Here is an 8,084-nt window from a genome sequence, read left to right as displayed (position 1 = left end):
GGTAAAAAGGATTTCCAAGGTCATTACTGCTGCTCAGGAGTCGGTTATGGTAGTAATTTTGCCTTCAATGCAGTTCCTTACATACGTAAGTGCTTCTAAAATATCTACTAGCTCTGTCTTCATAACGGACATTTCCTCAGATAATTTATAACATCTACAAGCCTTTGTTGTCCGCTCTATGAATCCACATCCTGTGCCATTTATATTTTAGGCACCATCTGTATATAGTATTTTGGCATCCGTTGTGTGTCCTAAGACTTGTTTTATCGCCTTCACGTGCTCTAAGGGGCTATCATAGGTATCTTTCAGACTATTCACTTTGATATGAGCGAGGAATATTTCAAAATAATCTAGAAGATATGTCAGCGCTTAGATGCGACATAACGCCGTCGGTGGTGCAGTGGTGCTTCCAACGCCTCCCGTAACAATACATTTGTTCTCGTCGATTTCATTGCACCGACACAGATGGGGAGTGCTCTGTACTGTACTTTGTCCAGCTTAAATAGGGTGGACTTGCTTGCAAATCCGTCTCAGATGCATGCCTATCTAGTTAAGGACGGGCCAATAACTGACCTGTAAATGCTTATACTGAAGCTGGGGTCTGCCCTCCATGCAATACCGGTAACTGTTCGTAGGATAATTATTGTTCTTTCGCATTTTTCTGTTACTCTTCCAACATATGGGCTCCATGTTAGTCTATGGTCTTTTCCCAGCCCTAAATATGTGAAAATTTTCTTGACTTTAATAGTATATCGTCCTACTTTTACTTGAATCAATCCTGTACATCTGTGTCTAGTGAATACGCGGACTGGAAGGTATATCAAGTGAGTTATCTTGCAGCCAAGATTGTAAATTCTTCATCAGATGTCCTAAAGTCTCAGTGCACTGATTAAATACCTCTTCTGTTGCATAATTGCTGAAATCATCCTCAAACTGCAAGACTTTAGTGTTATCCCTCACTAGATCGTATATATCCCTACTGTACATGATGAATAGCAATAGGGACAGAGTAGAACCTTGAGGAAAGCTAGCACTCGTCATCCGCCGTCAGACTGCTTGTGGATCATTTCTAATGATGATTTGTCGGAGCGATAATACCTATTGTAGATTTTGAGCAAATCTTTCGGACACGCCAAAGATAATTAACTAATGTGTTATTATCGGTAGCGACACATTGTCGTAGCCATTTGTTAAACCTGTGAAAATTGCCAATAACTCTTAATTCTCGCTTGGAGACTTATAAATGTCAGTTGCTAAAAGCATTAGGATTTTGTCTGTGCCCGTTCCCCTTCTAAACTCAAATTGCTACGGCGACAAAACGCCTGTCCCTTCCACCCATCACTCCAACCTATGCTTAATCATCCTTTCTAATGTCTTGCGTATGTACATTAACGAACTTGTTAGTCTATGCTTTTCAACCTTATTTCTGCCCTTGTTTCTTAATTGTTACTGTTCTTGTTAGTTTCATGGACGGAATAACGACACGTTGATCCCATTTTCTATTCAAGATTTTAATTAGTCGTTGTTTTCCCATTCGTGGGAGATGTGAAATCATTTCGCAGCCCGGTGCTGTAGATTTCACATGTTATAGCTCCTGCTTTGAATCGTCACACCTTGTCTGAGGTCTGGTATCCACCGTATGAGGAACCAGTCTCTGCAGCATTCCGTCTAACACGTTTCCGATGGAGGAGTCTCCCGTCGTGGTGTCCTCCCTGTATTTTTGTACCTCCCTCTGTTTGTTAATCGTTCAATTTTCTACCAGATTTCTGGGTGAGTGATGGTTGTTCAGTGAAAGTCGAACAAGAGTCTTTCTAACTTCTTCTTCGCTTTTGTTTCAGTGGACGTTTGGCTTTCACTACTGTACATTGAACGGCAAGATAATTTTCTAAGCGAGGCGTTCCTTGTATTGCCTTATTTGCTCTATTCGTTTCTCCTTTGCGTCCTGTCATTCCGCATCCCAACAGGGCCTTGGAGATCGCCTTAGAACATAACACGTTCGCTTTTGCGGTATAGACTTCCCAGTCGCATTATTGATGGTGGTCTCTGTAAAAGTTGTATAGGCTGCTACAGCGTCGTGTGTATCCGCCAACACTTCTATGATGTACTTCACGTTTTTCTCGCATGCCTCTCAGTCATCTTTTCGTGTATCTCACTTATACATACTATAACGAATTCCAGTGGACTATTCCTGGCAGTGGTCAAAACAGCAGGGAACGTCCATCTTGCTGCACTCGCTGGACAGTGTGGCTAAGGCGTTCAGCCTGACGGGGTTGCCTCCAAACACGTCTCCGACGATTGTCTGGTTGAGGGAATATGCGACACTCATCAGTAAAGATAACGTGATGCCAATCCTGAGCGGTCCATTCGGCATGTTGTTGGGCCCACCTGTACCGCGCTGCATAGTGTCGTGGTTGCAAAGATGGACCTCGCCATGGACGTCGGGAGTGAAGTTGCAAATCATTATTGTGCACGGTTTGAGTCGTAACACGACGTCCTGTGGCTGCACGAAAAATATTATTCAACATGGTGGCATTGTTGTCAAGGTTCCTCCGAACCATAATCCGTAGATATCGGTCATCCACTGCAGTAGTAGCCCTTGGGCGACCTGAGCGACGCACGTCATCGACAGTTCCTGTGTCTCTGGAACTCCTCCATGTCCGAACTACATCGCTTTGGTTCACTCGCCTGGACACTTCCCCCTTCCTTGCACAAAGTAACAACGCGGACGCGATCGAAGCGCGGTATTGACGGTCTAAGCATGGTTGAACTGGCCGGCTGCTGTAGCCGAGCGGTGGTTCTAGGCGTTTCAGTCTGGAACCCCGCTACCGCTACGGTCGCAGGTTCGAATCCTGCCTTGGGCTTGGATGTGATGTCCTTAGGTTAGTTAGGTTTAAGTAGTTCTAAGTTCTAGGGGACTGATGGCCTCAGATGTTAAGTCCCATAGTGCTCACCATTTGAACCATGGTTGAACTTCAGACAACACGAGCCGTGTACCTCCGTCCTGATGACTGGAACTGATCGGCTGTCGGACTCCCTCCATCTAATAGGTGCTGCTCATGCATGGTTGTTTACATCTTTGCTCGGGTTTAGTGACATCTCTGAACAGTCAAAGGGACTAGGTCTGTGATACAATCCCACAGTCAAGGTCTACCGTCAGGAGTTCTGGGAACCAGAGTGATGCAAAACGTTTTTTTGATGTGTCTATTACAGACTGGTATGTTCAAAACCATCGCAAGAGCCATTATCTCCGTTTTAGATCAATCACTTATTGGCTGGACAATTATCATTTGTGATCCATTAAAGCTACTTGCCTCATTGAGGTGCAAGTGCAGATATTAGTATTTCATGTTTATTAAAATTCCAATTGTATTCTTTGTGCTCGAATCCCGAACCGACATAAATCATAAATTACTGCTAAAAAGCGAAACATCGATTAATTTTCTAACGTAGTTTCCCATACCGCTAGGAACTCATACACCTTCTTAGATATGTCACCCAACATTATTTTTCAGGCATTCAAGTATAAAGTGAGACTTTATGTCAAGAATATGGATCCGAACAACGAGGGTATAAAATGGTTTTATCGCAACCCACAGGGCCTGGAAAAATAACTGCAGTCGGATTGCCCCAAATACATTTATAATGGTAGAGCCGTGCCGTATTAATTATCGCAGTTCTGGTTTTAGGCTGATTTTTACTGAGCCTGGAGGTTGCAGCTATAAATGTGCGTCGTAATGAAAATTGTCATAGCAGCATAGAAACCCATACCTGAATGAAAAGTACCGATACTCCGAAATTATGGAATGAGTAGTCCGTCTACGCCATGCTTTGTCCATCCTGGCCAATATTTGTTCATATCCTACTACGTTCTCTGGGAAATTTTTTAACAACATTCTATTGCATCTATTTCAAATTTCCGCACTTTTTCAAAAATTCCCACAACACACGATTTATTTGCGTACTGTATTGTACTTAGAACCACAGATCTTAGTAGTCAGTTAATTAACTGTAGAGAAAAATGCGACTGTATCAGATTTCTGGACATCTTGCCCAAATTTGCTTTTTCCAAGACTTCCTATAGAACACAAAATCGCATGGACCTATATTGGTTTTTCCTCATTCTTCCTGAAACTTTTTTATGGTTCTCGGCTTAGACAGTGCGCTCGTTTGCAACATCCCAAAATCATTCTCTTTTTAAGGCAACGCTTCTCCATAGACTTTTTACTGTTAAATAATAGAAAATTTCAGATGCTAGTCTACATTCTGTCTTCATCTTCCTCACTTCATGGATTAGACTTATAGACCTGTTCCGTCTTCACAAATCTCTACCCTCCCTTCTTAGGTCTTTCGATGTTTCTCATCCCAATGGAATTGCTCCTGGCAAAGATCTAGATTATGTTGTCAATATAGCTTTTGATGTTGGTTAACTGCAATGTAGATTGAAAATGATGTAGCATGTCTCACTGTTTCCTGATCAAGGGCGCCCTCTATTCCATTCCGTTGCATTTAAGTCAACATTTGCAACTTCGATTAAGAGCAAGAGAAAAATGTACACAGCAACATCTATGGCAGGAAACGTGTTAACATATACGAGGGGAACCTACAAATAACAGAGATTTTTGTTATTTTGCATATTTATTGAATTCTACATTCACAGTACTTCGCTACAAAGTGTTGTCCATTTGTAGTAATGCACTTGTCCCAACGCTTTTGCCACTGCTGAAAACAGTTCTGGAACTCTTGCGGCAGGATACTGTTCAAAGCCGTTAGCTTGTTTTCTCTGACGTCATCCGCTTCACTGAATCGCTTTCCTTTCAGATTTTCCTTCATCCGTGGAAGAAACAAAAAAAAGTCAGACGGAGCCAGATCAGGTGAGTAGCGTGGGTGAGGCACAAGCACCATGTTGTTTTTTGCCATGAACTGTCGGATCGTCAGAGCTGCGTGGGCTGGAACACTGTCGCGGTGCAGTAACGGGTTCCCATTTTTCCACAATTCTGCCCGATTTCGTCACACAACCTCTCTCGTTATCTTCGTAACACATCCAGATAAAAATGTTAATTCAATGTTTGTCCCGGAGAAACTAACTTCTTGTGGACAATGCCATTGACATCGAAAAAGCGAATGGTTTTGTTGATTTTAGTATCCAGCAGCAAACCCGAAGAGACTTTAATTCAAATCAACGTAGTCTTAAAAAAAAAAAAAAGTTTCAAATGGCTCTGAGCACTATGGGACTTTACTGCTGTGGTCATCAGTCCCCTAGAACTTGGAACTACTTAAACCTAACTAACCTAAGGACAATACACACATCCATGCCCGAGGCAGGATTCGAACCTGCGACCGTAGCGGTCGCGCGGTTCCAGACTGTAGCGTCTAGAACCGCTCGGCCACAACGTAGTCTTCAAATTGGATCGCACTTGATATACTTTCTTGGGGCGTCGTGACGTTTGAGTTTTCCACTGGCTCGACGCTTGCTTTGACTAGATCGTACCTGTAGCAGCAGTTCTCATCCTCAATCACACTTATTTTAAGAAAATTTGGATCGTTATGCCCTTCATTCTTCAAATCACGGCAACATTCACGCAGTTTTCTCTTCAGTCTTCTGCGAGCATGCGACGAACAAATTTTGCAGACAGCGGTTTCCTGTGCAAATCTTCGGTTATAATTCGCTGAACCGTGCTCCATGACAGTTTCCTCACCTCAGAAATTTCATCAGTGGTTCTTCGACAACCTTCATCAATTGCACATTTGATTGTGGCAATGTTTTCGTTACTTTTTCCTGGTGAAGGACTAGTGGGGCGTGGGATGTCATCAGTTGAGATGCTGGCAGATTTGAAAAGAGAAAAGCACTCGTAGACTTGTGATCTCCGCAAAGCATCATCATTAAAGGTTTGCCGAAGCATCCAGATAGTCTCGGTTGCAGTTTTCCCTAACAGAAAGCAAAATTTCACACACTCTTCGTATCTTCTTGTCGACTATGTCATTAATCTCCGAAGGGTTCAAATTGGAACGTAAGGTACAGAACACAGCAAACAAACAGCTTAATTCCGAATGACGCCAACGTACGGATTGACATGAAAGACCCATAAGCAACACCACCTAGCGACACAACGCGTAACTACAAAGGGTGCCCGCGCAACAGATCTATTCCAGATTTTTTGGCTTCGTTAACCTTCTAACATCAGTTGAACACAGATGTCAATTTTTACAGCTAAATTACTTAAGATAGAGGTAAACGGATACTTCTCCAGAATTTAATATCGTTTTTATTCTATTTTAGCCGTTCGAACTTGGGCTTTCCTCTTATTAAGTTCCTCGAAAAATCACAGACTGTTCACTTACAGATGTGTTACCATGACAAGTGCAAGTGTCTAATTGCATCATGAAATAATATTTTCCTCGAACACGTGGAACAGTGTACTCATTACCAAAGCTAAGGGGCTGGGGGATAGGTATGTGTGTGGGGTAGGGGGTGGGGGAAGTAGGTGCGGCTGTGATAACACATCAAAATTTATTTTAAAATAAAACTTTAAACTATTGAAAATCTGTTTACTGATCAACAAACAGATGACGTCACTTTCTAATAGATACCCATTACATACTGGTGTACTATAAATCGTATGAGGTTCGTAGAAATTTTGCTGTATTTTAGATAACTTCAAGATAAAAGAGGATGCTTTCTGCATTAATATTTTAAGTAGTTTTTCAGATTGGTTGGTAACATGATAGAAAAATCTCTTACTCTGTAAGTTGCAGGGGGAACAACAATGAAGAACAAAACGGTATTGTAGTTACGCGGCAGCTGGATTTGGGTACACATGATACTAATGAATGTCCGTTATATTTTCTGGCTTTCTTAATTGATAATGAATTGAAAGTCTGTTTGTGTAGCAGACAATATGCGAATTCGGTTTTCGCAGATCACACTTCTTTCTAAGGAGATGCGCTTGGATAAGTGCACAATGCTATGAGCAATAACTGTGTACAAACAGTAACAGGTAGTCTAGAAATATACAAAAAAGGAATGTTGGTGTGCGTAGATGAACAGTAGAGGGTCGCAAGATGAGAGTGAATATGTCAGTTAAACGTAAGAGTTTCGCAGTAATAAATTTAGTTAAAATATGATGACTATTAAAACCCAGAAATCGTGCGTGTTTTACATTCGGTCGCACAGTTCAATGCTAGGATACTGTGGCGTTAACTATATATGACGGTAGTGTCTGTTCCCGAAAGAACAGTTACCGTAGATGTCCATACAGCTTTGCTAGAAATGAAATGATAATTAAATGGACACCCTATCTGCAAACAGTCGTTGATGTGCTACATTGGGGACATGTTGCGACTGCAGGTAGTGGTGTGGACATGTTGGGAATGTGGGTCTCACGGGGAGCGTGCAAGGGATAAGTGCCTGCAGGCGCACTATCCTCTGTGTCCTCGGTGGCTCAGATGGATAGAGCGTCTGCCATGTAAGCAGGAGATCCCGGGTTCGAGTCCCGGTCGGGGCACACATTTTCAACATGTCCCCAATGTAGTACATCAACGCCTGTTTGCAGCTAGGGTGTCCATTTGTGTGTGTGAAATCTTATGGGAGCTAACTGCTAAGGTCATCAGTCCCTAAGCTTACACACTACTTAACCTAAATTATCTTAAGGACAAACACACAACCCATGCCCGAGGGAGGACTCGAACCTCCGCCGGGACCATCCGGTGTCCATTTAATTATCGTTTCATAGTGTGGTGTAATTGAGTCGGGGGAACAACACGGAGGAGAACGCTGTGTCAACAGCCGGCTCGCCAATAAGCGAAAGACGTAACAAGAAGCAGCTCGCCGCACGCCAGTGTGTCGGCATCGAGGGCGGTAATCGGGTCAGTTACGCCAGCCGAGCAACAACAGAATATTGCACCGACGAAGAATAGCAGACACCAGCTGCAGAAACGCTTACGGGCCAGCAGCCAACTCGTCATCATCGCCGATCATGAGGTGTTGGAGTGATGCCACCTCCAGTTCGGAGTCGTCGCAGTCATCGTAACAGTCCCCGCCGTAATGTAGATCGTCGTCTAGGAAGCACCAGAGTGACGCAGCCGCC

The 8,084-nt window shown here is 43.1% G+C and overlaps 1 non-coding gene across 1 annotated transcript; it reads left to right on the top strand.

Moving 5' to 3' along the window:
• Positions 1–7,428: 7,428 nt before the first annotated feature.
• On the top strand, positions 7,429–7,502 carry Trnat-ugu. Its single transcript has one exon. It is a non-coding gene; the product is annotated as a tRNA-Thr (tRNA).
• The last annotated feature ends 582 nt before the right edge of the window (positions 7,503–8,084 follow it).

Source organism: Schistocerca piceifrons, chromosome 4, assembly GCF_021461385.2.
Source record: "Schistocerca piceifrons isolate TAMUIC-IGC-003096 chromosome 4, iqSchPice1.1, whole genome shotgun sequence".
Taxonomy (NCBI): Eukaryota; Metazoa; Arthropoda; class Insecta; order Orthoptera; family Acrididae; genus Schistocerca; species Schistocerca piceifrons.
The sequence above is the reverse complement of the archived record's forward strand: the minus strand, read 5'-3'. Positions and strand labels throughout refer to the sequence as shown.